The 19857-nt window shown below is 42.1% G+C and overlaps 1 long non-coding RNA gene across 1 annotated transcript; it reads right to left on the bottom strand.

Moving 5' to 3' along the window:
* Positions 1–940: 940 nt before the first annotated feature.
* On the bottom strand, positions 941–17127 carry LOC115303607. The gene is made up of 2 exons (XR_003914148.1): positions 17042–17127; positions 941–1175 (listed from the first exon to the last, which is right to left on the bottom strand). It is a non-coding gene; the product is annotated as an uncharacterized LOC115303607 (long non-coding RNA).
* Positions 17128–19857: the final 2730 nt, after the last annotated feature.

Genomic DNA, 19857 nt, shown 5'->3' on the forward strand with positions numbered 1-19857 from the left:
CGTAGTTTGACTTCTGTCCATCTGTATCATCAAATGTTACAGAGCTACCTTGACATTTTCTAGTGTATACAGTGAAAAGGGCCATCCCATTCAATTAGACATTTAGGAGACTGAGGATTTGGATCAACTTAGTCAAAAGTATTGAAGTTAGGGACACCTGGGTGGCTCAGTCAGTTAAGCATCTGACTTCGGCTCAGGTCATGATCTCACTGCTTGTGTGTTCAAGTCCCAGGTCAGGCTGTGTGCTGACAGCTCAGAGCCTGGAGCCCACTTTGGATTCTATGTCTCCCTCTCTCGATCCCATTCTCCCACTCATGCTCTCTTTATCTCAAAAATAAATAAACAGTAAAAAAAGTTTTTAAATTTTAAGTTACATTATATTTTAGGGAAACCTATCAAGAAGAAATCTGATGCCTGCAAAATATAATTGCAGACTTACTTAGTAAAGATCCATAGAGAAGATACTGAGCTTGTTTACAAGGAAAATTAAATCGTGAAATTAGATTCTCTTCCATATAGCTAGCATTATGTTATTCTAGAACTGTAATTTCTCTCTCCCTCTCCCCACCCCTGCCATTTTGTCTCCACTCCTCCTTTTCCTTATCTCTAGGAAAACCTTTCCATAATATCATCTGAAATTTTGTAAGGGCTCGAGGTCTTATCTATGCTAGTGAGGACTCCCATAGATTCTGGGGCATGTAAGTGGTCCATATACAACTGGCTCCATTCCATTCAGGTCAGCAGGCTGCCAAAACTCAAGAGCTGGGTTGAAAGCACAGGTTACGTGTTCTACTTGTATGCAATACCCCTGCTCTCAGCCAAGTTACCAATTCCTTCATTCATTTAGTTTTTATTCGTTTCATTCAATCTTTTATTCAACAAATACTTTGGAGTCCAACTGTTCATTAGATGGAATGCAAGGCATTTTGTGATTTACCTGTGACTTTTATCATGTTCTACTTTATTATCTTAGCCATCCTTTCCTAAGGCATGATTACGTGCCAGGAACTGGACCGGACACTTCAGATGCATTTGTACACTTAATCCTGACAGCAAATCTGTGAAGCCTGTGTGTCTTCCATACGTGGTGTGTAAGGAAATGGGATCAGAAGATTCAGTAGCACCACGGTAGATAGAAGAGATACGTCTTCCTGATTCCAGTGTCTGTTATTTTTCTAAAACATAAAATAGATAACATCAGAGCTACTCTGATTAAAGTAGAGTTCAGGGATTCAGCTCAAAAACCCCCCTTCCTTGAGGAGCTCTGTAGATCTTCAAGGTTCCCCAATTTGAAAGCCAATGAATTACTCTACTCCCTCCCCTGCATAATTTAAATCTCCTCAAAGATGAGAATAGTATCTTATTAATTGTACTAATTTCCATAGCATCTTGCTCTGGGCCATGAACATGAAGGTGCTTGGGAAAGAGGGGCTGAATTTTTCAACCCTCCATTGTATGCAACATTATGCCAGAGAACAGCTGTCATCCTTTATGAATTTGCAAGGCCATGGTGTTTGATCGCTGCCATCCATGATGATGATGAGTGACTTCACTTTAAGATAAGACTTTAGGATATAGGTTCTAGGAATAAGGCTTCACAGCATCAGAAATTTTCAGAAGACATATGTGTGTGTGTTTATGATATCTCTATGTAGAGGTTAAAGAGAATTAGAGTATAAATATCTAATTTCTACTCCTATTTGTGCAAAGTACCAGGTAGGCCAGTAGATCCTGTGACTAGCTATCCAGGAAGCGCAAACTGGCCTAAGGAAGCCAGCCATCGGGATAAAATGACATGAAAAGTTTTACCTCAGTGGCTTCTGGGGATTGGGACAGTGCTCTGAGGCAAGCTGTATAGGACAGACACACCCAGATTCACTTGTCATGTGCAACTGCAGGTAGACAATTCCAGAGACCCAAATCTCCCCAAAGAACGCACCTGTGAAATGCTGTTCATTTGCATTACAAGAACCCCTGGTCCCAAGATGGTAAGAGGTATGAACACAGAAAGATTCTATGGACAGTTTGGGGAAAATATTGCTACCCACATCTGCTCTTAGACATTCTCAATGCATTTGAAGCACTAGACATCTCCAGAAGACTTGCTCATATTTACCAAGCTTACTTCGCCTTAGAAATGTTTTCCAAGGACTGCCAATTACCATCTTGCAGAATACTTGCTTTCATTATACTCATTTTTAGTATTTGTAGGTAGCAAAATGCTATTCTTTAGCTATTACTACCCTTAGTCACTGGCGTTGGTCTAGGAACACAAAAATAGCCACAGGCCTGCTTGGATTTTAATGATAGGCCAGAGTAGACTAGGGCAGGGGCTGGTAAACTACTGCCAGAGGGCCATTACCTCCCCCATGTCATAATAAAGTTTTATTGGAACACATCCATACCCCTTCATTTACATAAGGTCTTTGTCAGCTTTCAGTTACAAGGGCAGAGTTGCACAGGTGTGACAGCAATCATGTGGCCTGCAAAGCCTAAAACCTTACTGTCTGGCCCTTTACAAAAAAATGGTGGCCTACCCCTGGTCAAGAGCATCTCATTTCTACTTAAACCATGTTTCACACACACACTCAAAGTTATTTTATTTTATTTTTAAAGTTTATTCATTTTGAGAGACAGAGAGAGAGAGAAAGCACAAGCACACATGTGCATGCTGGGAAGGGGCTGCCTGAGCAGAGCTCCCACTCGGGGCTTGATCTCATGAACCTTGAGATCATGACCTGAGCTGAAATCAAGAGTTGGACGCTTAACCCAGGCCCCCCCAAAATCTGAATTTTTAGAAGCGATTGCATCACCATTTCTATCTTCAATTTCTCTCTTAAGTTCAAACTCCCATGCGTCTTTATCTACGTAGGGGCGTTGCCATACTTCCGATGTGAGACCCACTTCCTGAGAATTGTGGAAATAACCCAGTTTGTACAACCCATGAGTCAGCGTGAACGAATGAACCGATTCTCACTGGGGGGTTTCTTCTTTCCTATTTTGTGTTTGTTCCAATGTTTATTCTCTTCAGTTACACTTCCTACTCTTACCTTCCAAGGCTTTTCAGTTCAAAGATATCTTCTCAAGGACCCTAGCAATTCCCACTAATTCTGACACAAATAACACCCTTCGCAGGACCCTTTACAAACATGAAATGCAGAGCACAGAGTCTCTATTTCCACGTGGAGGGTGGGAAAGTGCCATGTTCATGGTCACCACCCAACCCTGAGTCTACTTGCCAAACCCAATCGACCTTCTATTAAATGTGGGAACTGTCACAACCTAAATAAAAGTTGACTCCTGATGCAATTTGTCAATGAAATCCCTTGGGAGCATCTCTCCACAGAAGAAAGTCCCAGGACTGTTCCTTTAAGGAAACACGTGGGTTGTGTTCTTTGCTTCTCCCAATATTCAAAATTAAACCCCTCCAAATGGCTTACACACTGAAGTTTATAACCTCAGCCTACACGAGTCCAGTGCAAAAGATCTACAGCCTGCAGGCAGAGCAAGGAAGCTCTTTAAAGATGAATCATTTTCATAAATGAGTGCAGAGGGAGGTCAGGCCAGGGGACAAGGAAGGTTCCATGTGTGCCTGAGATAAGGCCCCATCCATCCTCCGCTTGCTGTCGGGTCTTGATGGGTGAACATTGCCTTGAGCTCCCATAAAACATGTTGTTTGCAGAAAACTTGCAGGTGGTTCATAAAAAAGTCCAAACTGTTACCATGAAATTTATCTCCCACTGTGGGATCTGTTTATAATAGAAATGAAGGATCTCAAATAGAAATTAAGTATCTCAGACTGACTTACACTGGCTGGGAGAATTGAAAAATTCAACCTGCTTCCCAATTGTTGCACTAAAAACGTCAAAGTATTTGTATGGATGACATCTTGACAAGATACAAGTATGTTCAAAAGAAAAATAATGGGCATTGTGTGCACAGCCCTTTATCCCCAGGGTAAGAATAAGCTAGGTGAGATTTTATTGGGGGAATTTAATCAGACGACTGAACTCTTCATCACATTTTATTTCTGAAGAGTGTCAAGGATCTGTTATTTACAATTTTCCCATCTGTATGGTCAAAGTGAAAAGGGCATCTCAATTTTTTTTAAGTTGTTAGGAGATGTTTATTATCTTGAAGCCAAAAAGAGATTGGGGGCAATGGTATTGCTGGCCATAATTTGAGTTATCTCCGTACAGAAATTGAAGGGAAATGCTGGGACAATTCACACAACCAATTCAGCCCCTAAAACCTCTCGTACTTGAAATAAAGAGGTAAGTGAGGGAGAGAAGAGCTACACTTTGTTTGTGTTTGTAATTGACTCAATTTATCACATCACATGCATATATACCCATTCGGTGGTTTCAGGGTGCTGGAAATAGTTGTAGACATCAATTTCAAGTTGATGAACTTAGCATATCTACAGCTCAGGATAGTATGTGGAGAATAGGCTACAGAATCAAAGTGTGTTAGCGCCAGAGGGGACCTTGGAGAGTCTGCCTCCCAGGATTTCAACCCCTGAGCACAGACATGGAAGGCAAACGAAGGGCTTGGCGCTCTCTCTACCTTGTGGCTAGCTGTGGTCTAGAACGGCAAGCGATCACACACACACCCCAACCTCTCCTCATTCCTTCAGCATCACCAGCGCCAACCCAACACCGTTATGTGACACATGTGTGCCAGGAGACTGGCGTTCAGCAACATCAAGACACCAGCAATGCTCCTCCAGCACCTTCTTGGTGCTGCTGTGTCTCACTTCTACCTGCCTCCAACCCCACAGTCTGGTCACCTAGCCACACTGAACCACTGTGGCCCGACATCCCGAGAACTCCTGTGCTCCCAACCAAAACAGTGTCCCTCTCCTCATTTCAGGCACAATTAGCATTTTCTCCACCCCCTGTTTCATCCCTCGTTGCCTGGAAAATATGTCTAAGGTCTTAATAACCCTAGAACTTAAGATTTCCCTCTTTGTAATGGTAACATTTTGAAAGGGGATAAATAATTCTGACCAGATGTGTTACGCCAAAAGAATGGATTTGTAACGATGGAATGTCAGGCATTGTGGTGACCAGAAAGGGGTATATTTGAAATAGAGGGCCTTCTCAGCACATAAGTGACCACTTATCTATTTTTTATAAATATATAAGTGTCAGGGTGCCTGGGTGGCTCAGTCGGATAAGCGTCCAACTCTGGATTTTGGCTTAGGTCATGATCTTGGGGTTCATGAGTTTGAGCCTCATGTGGGGCTCTGTGCTAGTGGTGGAGCCTGCTTGGGATTCTCTCTCTCTCTCCTCTCTCTCTCTCTGCCCCCTCCCCTACTCACATCTTCTCTCTCTCTTTTTCTCTCTCTCAAAATAAATAAATAAACTTTATAATAAATCATTATAATAAATAAAAAATAAATAAGTACTTGGAATGTTACATTGCAGAAATCTACCAAGTGCCATGTCATCAATGATGTTTAACTACTATTCCCCAAAGCATATAACTTGGGTATGAGTCATATGCTGGAAGACAGTATTGTCAGCATTGCTGAAAGATTGATATATTTATGATGTTAAAATCATCACATAGATATGACATCATCAGCCTGCGAGTCTTCTCTACTGGTTCAAGCAGGCTTCTAGCTCATAAGTGGCACAAATGAGTTACTTTCTTAATCCTAAAGGCTTCGATGGAAAGATTCCTCCTCTATCTCTCTCTCATTTCAGTCTTCAATATCACACCCTATCATGCTTTCCAATCTAAGCCCCTCCCATGACAAGGCTTGAGAGAATCCCAAGACTCATTCATTCCTTGAACAAATATAGTGTGAGCTCATTCAACATGCAAATAAAGTGTTTACTGTAGCCTAACATCAAACAAAAAAATGACAAATTTAAATAATTTTGTCAGTTGTACTATAAAATAATAACAAATAATAATAGTTAGAACATATAAACTTACTAGCACAACCAACAGTACTATGCTAAGGATTTAATTAAAAATAATTTACTCCTGAGGTGACTGGGTGGCTAAGTCAGGTAAGTGTCCAACTCTTGATTTTGGCTCAGGTCATGATCTCATGGTTCATGAATTTGAGCCCCACATTGGGCTCTGCACTGATAGCATGGAGCCTGCTTGGGATTCTCTCTCTCTCTCTCTCTCTCTCTCTCTCTTTCTCTCTCTCTCTCTCTCTCTCTCTCTGTCCCTACCTCCTACACACACACACACACACACACAGTCTCTCTCTGTCTTTCAAATTAAATTTGAAAAAAATAATTTACTTCTATAGCAACACTATGGAGTGCTATTATTCCTATTTACAGGTAAGAAAACTGAAGCTTGGGTTAAGTTACTTACTCAAGGCCATCTAGCCAGGACACAGAAGACCTGGGAGTTCATCAAGTGAAATTTCAAGCCTTCTAAAATATTTTTGATATTCTCCACTTCCATGACCTCAAGGCACCTGCTAATAATTTTTTATCTCAAAGAAAAATAAACCTACTCTGCATTTCAATGTGCCATCCAATGTCTCCATTTATTTTCAAGCTGTTTCAGACTGAGCTCAACTTCTGAAATAGTAGTTCTCAAAGGATAAATTTATGAAGGACACTAAATGGACTCTAATACTGTGCTACTAAGCATCTTGATATTTTGCCAATAGAGGCTTAGTGTTGAATTACTCATATAGGAATCTGCATGGATCCTAAAGGAAATCTTCAAAAATAAAAAATCCCAAGACCCTATTGTCCCCTGCTCAACCCAAACAGTAGTAGTTGTATTTCTTCCCACCAAATAGGCAGCAGAAATTTTTGGTCATTTAGAACTGTTTTAATAAAATTGATTTAAGTGAGTCATTGTCCTAATTTACTCACTCATTCTCAAGCTTTTATTGAATACCTATGATTAAGCATAAGAAACAATGGAAAAATAGAAAGATGAGCCCAAAGCCAACCCTCTCCTCAGACTGTCTTGTGAAGGAGGTAAGATATGAGCATCAATAAAAATTACATAAGGTAAAAAGTGGGAGGGGCCATGACAAAATAAACCCCCAGTTTGAGGTGATCAAATTAGGCTTTGTGGTAAAGAGGCCTTTGAGTCAGCACTTGAAAGCAGAAGAAATAAATGCACATTATATCAAAGCCTAGCAAAGCAATGTTTGATATATAAGAACAAAAAAATACTTTTTTATTGAACAAAATGTGGGGGCTGCATTAGCTCTTGTGACTGTCATACCAAGGAGTTTGAATTTTATTCTCGTGGAAGGAGGAATTCATGAAGGATTTTTGAACAGGGAGGACATAGACATTAAAGCTCTGCTTTAGTACTATTGGCCCATCTCACAGCAGCCACCGATGCTTCCTGAAATAAATATACTCAATACATGTTTCAGGATTTGTTGGGACAGCACAAGGAATTGGGCAGAGAGACTATCAGAGTGGTCAAAGGATATTTTATTCGAGCCCAAACTAGAAAGTGGAAATGCACAGGGAAGAACAACAAGGGCTTTCTAGAAATACAGCTGACATAATTAGATATCAGATCTCAGGTGAGAAAGATGAGAAAGAATACAATATGAGTCCTGCATGACCGGTAGGATAGTAGTAGCAAAGTATTAGAAATAGGATTTCTAGTCCCGCAAAGCTTGTCACTTTTGTTAATTCTGGTCTGAACCTTCATAGCCCACAATGTGCAGGGATTACATCTGCAATAAAACATTGTGTGATACAATAATACAGAGTAGAAGCAAACATGGTGACACAGGCATTGCCAAGGACATTTATAGATCAATACTAAAATCATAGTGAGAAAAGAAAACATTTTGGGAATGAGAAAGTGAAAAACGTGCAAAACAAATGGCTCATTATTCAGAAGAATCACCTGGCTTCAGCAAGTTGCAATCATTCTCATTGAGAAAACAAATCGAAAAAAGTAAAAAATTTAAAAATTAAAAAAAAAGATAAAAACGAATGAAGAAGATTGGGTAATAGGACTTGATTCTAGCCTATGAGTCATATTTTGGAGAAGAACCATGGGAAATAAAATTTCATATAAAGTTAATCCAGCCAAGATGAAATAAAGGCAATGAAATTTGCCTCCCACCTGAAATAATCAGAGACCAAAAATGGATACAAATGTGTGAAAGAATGGTCTGCAAGATCATGTATATCACACAATGAGGAGCAGCGATCCTTTAAAGATGATGGGCAAACAGGATGAGCTTTCTAAGAGCCCAGATTTTCTGCCCTGAGAGATTCCAGGCCACAATGCAAAGAGGGGCAATTCAGGTGGAGCTTGGCATAGTCCATGAGCTGTGAAGATGGACGTGATGCTCTAGGGAAAACAAGACAGTCTTGTTCTAAGGACAAAGTATCAGATCATGGTCATCTCATGCATGTGATGAAGCAACCCGATGCCAAGAAAAGAATGATCCAAAAGAATTTAGAAGCAGTAACAGAGCCTCGTACTCACATAAGGTTGGGGATAGTTCCCATGAGCCAGACCGGAAAGCCTAAAGACTCACAGGGTGTTGGATAGAGTCATAAATGGGTCTGTCCTCAGTAGTGGGGCATAATTAGTCATAGAATGAGCACTGCTCCAATTCACCTAACAAATCTTAACACAAAGACCAGAGGATCAAACTGTTTCTAAGTAACTCGACTACATCCTACAACAAAGTTCAAGAATGCTTGTAGAAATAAAAAAAATACCCAGCACTCAATCATGTAAATTTCACAATGTTTGACATCAAATCAAAAAGCACCAGGCAAATGAAAGAGAAAAAAAAACATGACCCATACTAAAGAGAACAATCCATCAACCAAAACATACCTAGAACAGATGCAGATATTATAATTTGCAGACAAGGACATGAAAACCACTATAATAAATATATCCCGTCTACTCAAAAGTTAAGTGGAAAGACCAAAGACATTAAAAAGACTCAAGTCCATGTTCTAGAGATGAAGACATCAATGTGTGACATGGAAAACTCACTGGATGGGATTAATGACTGATGAGCTGTTATAGGAAAAAATTAATAAGCTTGAGACATAGCTTTGGATTAAAAACTATCCAAAATGAAACACAGACAGACAGACACACAGAGGGAAAACCAAAAAGAACAGCACATCACTGAATGACGAGAAAATTTCAAGCAGCCGCATGCACATGTAATTGAAGTCTCTGAAAGAGAAGAGAGACAAAGAATATTGAAAAAAATAAGGGCTTAAATTATTGAAAATTGCATGAAAACCATCAACTCTTGGATCCAGGAAGTTCGACAAATCCCATGCACCAGACACATGAAGAAACTCACGCTGAGGTGTGTTATCAGCAGATTGCTCAAAACCAGTGATACAGGGAAAATCTTAAAAGCAGTCAGAGGAAATGTTACATTTCATACCTCAGTATTTTAAGAAAAATCAAAGATGAAGATGACAGCAGATTTCTGTTCAGAAACAGTCTGATGAGGAGACAGAATAGCAATTCTTTAAAAAAATTGACAAATCCATATGAACCACACATGAATGACATTTATTCAGCCAAAAAAAAAAAAAAAAAACAACCCTAGATCCTTTAATTACCAAACATTACTTTGGAGGATGAGCAGACTACAAAATCTTTCAACTCTTCAGCTTCATAGCAAAAGGGTTGAATAAATAATCTCTACTTATTCCTGCTGTCCTTTTATAATTTTATTTATTTTTTTGAGTAGTCCACACACTCCTACTCAAATCATAATAATATCTACAATTTGTCATGATCAGGGTGCCCAGGATACAGAATAAAAAGTGCCAGACTCCCAGATTTGGAACTATCCAAAAATCTACTTTGAACAATGAACAGTACAATGCCATGCCATAAAGGACTCTAAACGGAGGCGTGGTAACAAACCTAACTCTGCCTGTGAAGATACACTGAGCGGTGCTGGGCTGGAGGAGACCTCTCCACACCAGAAAGGGTGCTGCAGGGATAAAGTGCAGCATGTTAAGGGCACAGGAGGGTCAGGGAATAGTCACATCACTAAAGAGGATGCAAATGTCAAGAGTCCAAGTGCATCTTGCAGATTGGCCTTCAAGGAAGTTGAGTTCCTAACCGGGATCCCCAGTTCAGTCATGAAGGGATTTCCATGTCATGTGAAGAGGCTGGTTTCCAATCTTCAGGTAGTCAGGAATCATGGGAGGATTTACTTTTAATACAAAAAGAATTTGTGTTTTTATTTAAAAAAATATTAAGGCTAATGCGATGGCTCCCCTTCACATATCTACCCAAGCCTGCCCCTCCTATGGCCTGATTTTAGGTAGAAGAGTAACAAGTAAATGATCATATTAGCACTTTACACCCATCACTAAGGGGGATCCAAATCTGAGAGAGACCTGGGACTGGAAAATTCAAAGAATCCCTGAATGCAACAGAATGACTATCAGTTAGGGGGATATAAGGTCCATCCAAGGTAACTCGTTGTTGGAGGAATCAAAGAAGATTTTTTTTTTATATATCCAAAGTGTCATTCAAATGGACCTAAATGTCGAGATGAGGTAAGAGCATTTCAATCGGAAGGACAAGCATAAGAAATGTGCAGGGTTGCCTGGGTGGCTCAGTGGGTCGAGTGTCCAACTTCAGCTCAGGTCATGACCTCACGGTTCATGAGTTCGAGCCCCGTATCAGGCTCGAATCTGGAGCCTGTTTCAGATTCTGTATCTCCCTCTCTCTCTCTCTCTCTCTGTCCTTCCCCTGCTCACACTCTGTTTTTCTCTGTCTCTCAAAAATGAATACATGTAAAAAAAATGTTTTTTTGTTTAAAGAAATGATGCAAAACAAGGAAGGTGCTATTTAATATCTCAAAACAGCAACCATTCCAGTGGGACATAAGCAAAGGGTCCTGACTGGAGCATCAATGAGAAAGGAGCTGGATGGGACATAGGAGGAAATCCACCAAGGGCCCTCGGACGACCAGCCAAGCTTTGGGGAATTATTGGCAATGTCTGAAGAGGAGATAGGAAGTGTGGTGGGAGACGTCCTTCATAGGGACGGATTAGGAGCGTGGGGGCAGGGGACCCAGTTAAGAAACTGTTCGCAGAGTCCAGCTGATGGTTAATTGTGGGCCCAGCTGGCTGGCCCAGTAGCAGCGGAGGGACAAATGCCAGAGACATCACAGAAGCCATGTGTATTGGGGGTTGGGAAGGGAGCAGCAGGATTTCTGGAAAGCCAAAAAGCCTCAGGCTCAAAACTTACTCGGGCCCTTTTTGAGTTTCCTCTTGTTATCCATGAACCCCAGACTGGAATTAGTAATCTGGGCCTATCTGTGCCAGCATGTCCCATAAAGATATAAAAGGAGATACACGGGTTCACAAATAGACATATACATAGATAGAAAGATACACAGATAGACTGATACCAAGGTACATGGACTCACAGGGTCAGATTCGGCATATAATTGGAAGGACACCTGTTTGTGATTCCAGAACTCTAGTGCGCATTACATGGAGGGAAAAAAATGTTCCTAACTGTAGCTCCAGACATTTCTACAACTCTGGGCAATAGGTCAGAGCATGAGTGGGATGGGCAGGCGATCCAACTTCTCCAAACCAGTTCTCCCGTCTCTCTATCACCTGACATGACCAGAATAACAGGCTCGCCTGCAGGTTGAACACAAAGATGCTCCTACTTTTCCCCCAAATGCCCTGAGTCCATTGATGTGCACACAGAAATTCAGTTTTAAGCTCTCTTCCTAAATACACACGAACAACACCGTGAGCCACATTGTGTGGCCTTGTCAACCATGCTGGCGCTCGGAGGCTCTGTGAAGTTCCAGGTGTTTCAGAACCTCGGCCTCAGGGCACCAGGCTCTCCCTAAGGCTTTTCTGAGAGCAATAATCCCCTGAAAACAAACACCAGCAACCTGATGGGTTCCCGTAGTGGTGAAGGCAGTCCACACATTTCATAAATGCTGATCACGCTTTTCAGTCCCACGTTCTCTCTTGTGCAACCTCTCTTGAATTGCTAGGTAGCTTAGTTGGGTTTATTAGTGCCATATGATACGTAGTAATAACAATTAATTCTCTCACATTCAAAAGGAAGTAGCATAAAGATCCTCCAGTGTGGCTTGGAAAGCAGAGGTAATTGTAGCTCACCCTATAATTTCATGGTTTATCTCTTTCTAGAAGCATGCCGCTGGATGGTAACAATGGAGATGTCATGCCGCGTCCATTGAGAAACCAGGAGCCGTGTGAAATGGCCAAGGGACTTGCCCATATAAATGTGAACTTGTGCTGGAAACTCAAAGTGAAGGGAGGACCTTATCCACAGGGCTTTTTACAAGAGAGAGAAAAGGCTTGAAAAGGAAGGGGATTCACACAGCCCCTCATGGGAGCTCTTATTTGAATAAAATTCTTTGTTTTTCCCAACCGATTTCAAATCGAGTGCACAGTAGCTTCTCTAAGGTTTCCTAGATAGGATGGTGGAGAAATGCCAGTGTTGCGGTGGATGCTAGTGTGTGGCTGGGAGTCAGAGTGCCTGTCCCTCCCCTGTTCTGCTGTCCGAGGCAATGGTACAAGAGCTGGGCACTTACAGTCACGACCTGGGTTTGAATTTTGTCTCGTGGCCGGCTCCACGATTTGAGAGAAATGATCTGCTCCACCGAATCCAGGTTCCTCCTCTAAACACTGAGCCCAATAACTAACTTAGATTATTATTGAAAAAGCAAGTGAAAGTGCTCGGCAAACTCTAAATACTGAAAATAAAATCGATCTCATGTACATTTGTTACCTGATACCCTATGATCATAGGAATACAATGTATTATATAAGAAACACTAAAATGCTTTTAATTAAAAGTTTATGAAACAAAAAGGGCTATGTATTGCTAAACCATCATAATTTTGCATTTTGCCTTCACCCTTGCTACAGAAGCGCCATTTCAGCTGGACGTGAATGCGGGTGCTATTTAGCAAGGCCCTAATGAAGAAATCGTTACAGAGCTAAGTACAAAAATATTATGCAGTCAACCACGGTTACTGCGCTTAGATGATGAAGCAAAAGACGGCTGAAACACAATGACAACATCTCCAACACTGTGTTGCACAAAAACCTTTCATGCCCAGGGAGACGAGGTTGACGGGACTCCCTTATTCATCTTAAAACATGTCTGTCGGATTGGAGTGTCTGTAACAACGTGTAGAATACTAATGTCATTCCCTGTTGTAAAGAAACAAAACTATGTCTGTCTCCCCCAAATATCTGACCAAAAAAACGTTTTAAGTTTATGAAAGGCGACATGAAAACAAAAACCGGCAATAGAGAAAATGACAAGCGAGGTCCGGAGTGAAGACTCTAGAAATATTCTTAGGGCTTTGGAAATGGCACCAGGGTCTGCTCAAACCTGACACCAAACTGAGCCTCTCCCACTCCCAAACCAACGTGGATGGAAACCAGCTGCCCTGGAGACTCAGCTCTATAAAAACCTGTATTGTCGTCCCCAGACCTGTTTAAGTCCTCTTAGTAGGTCAAGTCAGGATGCTACCCTCATAATGTAGTGTTGTGAATGGTACAAATAAAGCCTTCAATGACATCTAATCAGAGTATTTTCTTTTCTCTTCCCCTGGACCATTATTCCATAGAGCTCCAGATTTCCCCAGCCTGCCAGTCACTGAAACTACAAGCCTCCCCAGCGCATTTGAAAGCCATCGAGGACCTAATTTGCCAAGATAGATTTAAAAGACACGAGACAGCTTCTGGTTGTCTCTCGGGCTCCCGCCGCACAAAAGCAGAGTTCTGAAGCACATGGAGGATTTCTTTTGCTGCTGGGGAGCTATTGTTTAAACGTTGATTGCCTCTTTTTCTATCATTCACTGCCCCCCACACACACCGCTACCACCAGCCACAGACATTCACAGCCCATCCGCTGAAAGCTACCTGCTCAACACACTGACGAAAATGAGCCATTTGCAGGTCAGCGCTGAGGGGGAAAATAACACTCGTAGATATTAACTAAGCCTTGAGTGAATTTTTCTTATCTACTCAAAAGACTTACATGCTTTTTATGCCAATGAACTCAGGTATATACAACAGAAAATGAAGTAATTCATGGTAAAGTAATTTCATAATGCAAAAAAAGGCCTATACAAATGCAAGATATTTGAGAAATATAGGGCATATCTCAGGAGGAAATAAAAAGATCCTAGACACTTTTTCCCAGCCTACTTCACACACAGCAAGTACCTGCTGGTTTATGGGCCGCGGAAGCAATATAGATTTCAGAACCAGACCTAGTCCTGAGTCCTGCGTTGGTCTCTTATTGGCGATCATGGATAACTTATTTCCTTTCCCGGGGCCTCAATCCCTTATACGAAAAATGGAGATAATATCATCTACCTCATAAGGTCATTGGGAGTAAAAAGGAACTAATTTGCATAAAATGTTAATCTCTGGCCTATAGTGAGATGGCAACAAATGGTAGTCATTATTATTATTTTAGTATTATTAATTGCTTTGTGTTCTGTGATCAGAAGCACAGTATTATTTTCATAAAACATGACAGAAAAAGAACACAAAACACAGAAAGAGTAATAATAATCTTAAACACCACATATATAGTACCAACTATGTGCCATGCATAATTGAATCATAATTTGAGGCATAGAGAAATAAAGCAATTTGCCAAAGTTCACATGGCTAGTAAGTAGTGAGGCTGGATTTGAACCTTAGACCTCTGACTGCTGAGCCTATGCTGCTAATCACTCTAAAATAAATATATTCTAACTATAGCTATATATAACAGTTGTGGTCCTTTTGGTTGTAAAAACCAGAAGCACACCTAAATGAACTAGAGTAAGAAGAGTGTATTACAAGCCCAACAGGGGCTCGTGAGGCCATGAAGGTCAAGTTCCCGGTCACAAGTCACAGGAGCTAGAGCCAGAGAGTTGGGTTTGAGTTCAGGGTAGTGCTGGGCCCTCAGCACTCTGAATGGCTTCTGTTGCCATGCTCCAATGGAAGGGTCCTTCGCTCCACAAAATCTTTCGGGTATGTTCTCCGACAGCTCAATTCCTCCATAGTCCAATTAGAGATTCCAAGGGAAGGATCATCAGGATGCATTTTAAGGGTTTGCCCCCATCTGAACCCTCAGGTCTGCTGAAGAGTCCAGGCCCCTGAGCAAACATGGCTGCCTCCATCCACCATGAGCAGAAGCTTTAGAGGAAGGAGCTATTTATAAACACTTCCAAGTAGAGCTTTCCACCATGGCCTTGCTTTCCTCTTATCCTACTCTTTGTGGGAGACTGAGGAACACAGAAACTGATATCAGTCTTTGGAATCAGTGAGTCCCTAAACTAAACTCCATTTCTACCTTCCCTGGCTATGCAAAGCCAGACAAGTTACCAAATCTCTCTGGGATTGTCTCCCCAGGTGTAAAATGGGGATCATGAAAATACTAAGAACTGGCTTGCACGTCTACTTTGGGTGTTAAATACATATCAAACACCTTGGCATAAATCTTGGCACACAGTTAGTGCTCAGTAAGTGTTACCTATAACTTGATCATTATTCCAAGCTCAAGAGGCTTCGCTTCATAAATTTACTTCAGCCTTTTGAGTGTTGAGCCTTCCAAGCTTCTTTGTCCCCTTTCCTTCCAAATTTTTGCTTTTTCAACATCCTAATGGTCAAGCCACCCAAGGGACCAGAAAGTGAGAATAATTGCAGGACTCGGCAGAGTAAGGCAGTGTGTAGATGAGTGTGTGTGTTACAGGTGCTGCTGGTTACCAACTATATTGTCTCTTTCTGCAGTAACAGAATCTCGATCTTATTTAACGTCATGCACAGCTAACATTGCATTTCCAGCCTCCTTTGCAACTAATGTGACCTTGGGACTAAAGTCTGACCAATGAGATTAAAGCAGAGTTTTCTGGTTTTCCAAGATGCTGTTTAAAGCAACCTGACTCTAGTTGCATCCTTTGGCCCATCTGTCTTTCTGCTTCTCCAATCTACAGCATAAACATGTTGGTTCATGTTCCAGGAGCCACATTAGGAAACGGAAGCCATCTGTTAGGGGTGATAGGAGAAGGGGAGAGAGAGAGAGAGAGAGAGAGAGAGAGAGAGAGAGAGAGGGAGCCTGAGTCCCAGAAATCTATCAAGGCTCCACACCAGCTCTGGACTACTCTCTTCCAGATTTCTATTTTGCAAACACTCTCTATCTTGCTTAGGCCATTCATTGTTAGTCCAGTTTATTTGTATCAAAATACAATACAATATTACCCTGATACAATAAATCTGGAAGTCTTCAATTAATATATAATCATTGAAATGTTATAGATACATTAACAGAAGAGAATGGATAAGTGAAAAGATAGAAGAAAATAGATAGGATACTTGTGATCAGAAATCATCTTCCTCGGAAGAAAAACCACCTGTTATGGTAGAGTTTTGGTTTGTCTAATGTGATCAGCCTAAAGGGAAATTATCAAAATCTGGTACTCAACACTTGCATACACATGTAGACACTTAGATACTTACCAGATGCACTAATTTGCTGAATGCAGCAAGTGGGTAAATGACTTGAACTTTATCTTGATTTCTTTTCTTCAAATGGACATCCTAAGCCTTACCTTACCAAGGTAATCTGAAAATTATTTCAGACATTACCCAAAATTCTTCAGTAACATCCTCACACATTTTCTTGTATTCCTTGCCAACCAGTTCTTCTGCAGTGAAACATAACTTCAACCACCAACACAAATTCCCATAAAAACAATGAGCAGAAGAACACAAGGACTCCAAAATGTCTATAAGGTCCAGTTTGCCATATCTTGTGACTCATACTTTATTTGACTGATAGAAGTACATTGTGGCTATATAATCCCTAGTCGGTTTCAAAAATTACTTAGCCTCTTTGGGCCTCTCTTTTGTCATTGGTAAAATGTGCTTTTTATCCCGCGAAGTGTCTTCTGAAATTTAGAAGACATTCATTCATGCATGCATCCATCCATTCATTCAGTCATCCAGTCATTCACCCATTCATTCATTAATTCATTCCTTCATCCATTCAATATTAATTAGGCACTTACAACCTCCCAGTTTCTTCTCAAGTCTTTGGGCTTCAGAAGTAAACAAAACAAAATTCCTGTGTTTCCAGAGATTATCCTATAGGAGGGGACACAGAGAAGAGAGTTGGAGGAAACCGTTTATTACGGTAAGTTACGGTCACGCGGATGGCGCAGCTGTGGCCATGGGGTCTCCCTGATCGTAGGACCGGCCGCTGTTAGGTTCTGCCAACAGAGGGCGCCAGAGGGAGCCTGCAAGGATTAGCAGAAGGCACCAGCCTCTTCCCATTTGCCTCTTGTCTTCTGCGGACTGTGCCCCACCAACTTCTCATCACCTGTCAACCACAGTTGAGTCCAGAACCACAAGTGACTCCAGTTTTCCGTTTTGCACACTGCGAGATCTGGCCTCACTGTACCCCGCACCCAGAGGCCGCCATCCCAGTGCCCTTCCTCAGAGGATAGAGTTTCCGCTCCAAAAGCCCCTCCTACAGGCCTCTGAAGTTTAATAATCCCAGCGTCTCCCTGTGGTTTCCCAGGCTGCATTCGTCCATCAGCGCTGCCGCAACACACGCTGTGCCTTCAACAATTGAAGTTTATTTTCTCAGCTCTCAAGGCTGAAAGTCGGAGATCAAGATGCCGACAGGGCTGTCCCCTCTACGGTCGCCCTTCTTGACTGGCAGCTGGCCATCTTCTCCCCGGGTCTTCTCGCGCTTAGTCCTAATCTCTTTTTATAAGGACACCAGGCATATTGGAATAGGACCCGCCTCCAATGACCTCACTTTAATTTAATTGTGTCTTTAAAGACCCTGTCTCCAAATACAGCCACACTTTGAAGTCCTGGGGTACTTCAACCTGTGAATTTGGGGGAAGACACAGTTCAGCCCAAAACGTAGCCCTCGAGGCTTCCTACAAGTTACCACCTCTGTGAAACCTTAGTTGCTTTTGATTTATTTATTTTGGGGGCCTTTTCCATCCCCTAACACTTGATGAGGACTTTTTTATATTACACACTCTCTCAATTGAATTGTGTGTTTTCTCTCTCTTGTGTGGCTCCTGGCTGACACAGTGGGTCAGACGGTGATGGATCTAGGGAGGGAGGAGCAGAAAACCATGTCGAGAAAGGGGGTAGGGAGTGCTGAGGAGCGGTGGCTTTTAAGCAACAGAGGATGGTTGGGAAGACTTCACCAGAAGGTAACATTTGAACCACAAGCTGGGAGAGATGAAGGAACAAACCATGAGGCTTTCTTGGGGCAAAAGCATCTTCCTTGAGAAAAGGTAGCATGGTGGTAAAAGCACTAAAATTCTTCTTGAACCTTGTGCAACTCTCTTTGAGACAAGTCCCTGCAGGACCCGGAGCTATTCCGTAATCCTCCCTCTGAGGGACTTTCCGTCACATGCATATCAGTGATGGCCAGTGGGGAGCACCTCCCACGCCGGAAAATAGCAATCAAGGGGCGCCTGGGGGGCTCGGTCAGTGAAGCGTCCGGCGTCTGCTCAGGTCATCATCTCGCAGTTCATGGGTTCAAGCCCCACCTCAGGCTCTGGGCTGACAGCTCAGAGCCTGGAGCCTGCTTCCGATTCTGTGTCTCCCTCTCTCTCTGCCCCTCCCCTGCTCACCTTCTGTCTCTCTGTCTCTCAAAAATAAATAAATGTTAAAAAAAAATTTTTTAATAAAAATAGCAATCAAGAATTTTAGAGCTGGCATGGATCTTGCAGCTCATTAACCCACGTTGCAGGTTCTGTCGACCTAGACCCAGAGAGGTGAGTCCAGTTAACCAGGCCCACACACGCAGCTGAGGATGTTGGACTAGTCCCGTGCTTCTTACAGCTCAGAAGTCAGTCCGCGGCACCACTGTGAGCACTTTCCATGTCAATACTTATGACAAATGTTAAGTTGAGGAAACAGGTAGTTAAGGCTCAATATCTAGCAGGAATGTCCAATTTTCAGGTAAGAATGTGAAGTGTTATTGCTACAGAAAAGCTTTGGGGGTATGATGATGCATCCTGGACACAGACACACACGTAAAGGCACGGGCACTGCTTTGCAGTCTAATAAAGAAGCAATGATGATGCCATTGTTACACGTCCGTGCGGTTTTTTGCATTTCCTGCCCATATTGCTGGTGTAAGCCTCTGGATTCTCTTCCAAATCTGGACCTAATCTCAGCTGCTTCTTTCCCCTCTCTAGAGCTGTCAAGAGTGGTCCCTGCAGAGGTGTGGCTTCCACCCCTTGAAATAGGATGGTCTTCCCGTTCTTTCATTCTTAATGGGCCACCAGAACCCCCACGGCGACAACACCTGCTTGTAAGAAACAAAGCCTGGCACCTGCCACAATTCTGATGACAAGGACATAGCAGGAGGAAAGGCACGGCATGAGCCATTCGGTGAGCAGTGTTCAGATGCTCGTCTTGCAAAGCTTTCGGCAGGATGCGTATGTTTTTGCACCATGAAGATAAAGGCTTTTGTTTCCTTTCTAAGGGAGATTGCTGTAGTGCTCCTGGGCTTGCTGGCTCCATTTTGGGACCTAAAGCACGTTGCCACCATTGCACTCTAACTCAACAGTTGCCCAGAGAAGCTGGACAGTGGACCCAGAGAAGGTGATTGCCTCAAGAATCCCAAGCAGTACATCAAAATATCTGACACACGCTAGCTTCCTAAGCCATCTTTCCTATGGTTTTCTGTATCTACTAAGCATTCATTTCATTACAAATACCACTGGTATCATTAACAGATACAGTAAAACCTTGACCTGTGAGCATATTTTTTTCTGGAAACATGCTTGTCATCCAAAGCACTTGTACATATCGAAGCAAATTTCAAGAACCACTGACTCGGTTGTGA

The sequence above is a fragment of the Suricata suricatta genome, chromosome 10 (genome assembly GCF_006229205.1).
Source record: "Suricata suricatta isolate VVHF042 chromosome 10, meerkat_22Aug2017_6uvM2_HiC, whole genome shotgun sequence".
Taxonomy (NCBI): Eukaryota; Metazoa; Chordata; class Mammalia; order Carnivora; family Herpestidae; genus Suricata; species Suricata suricatta.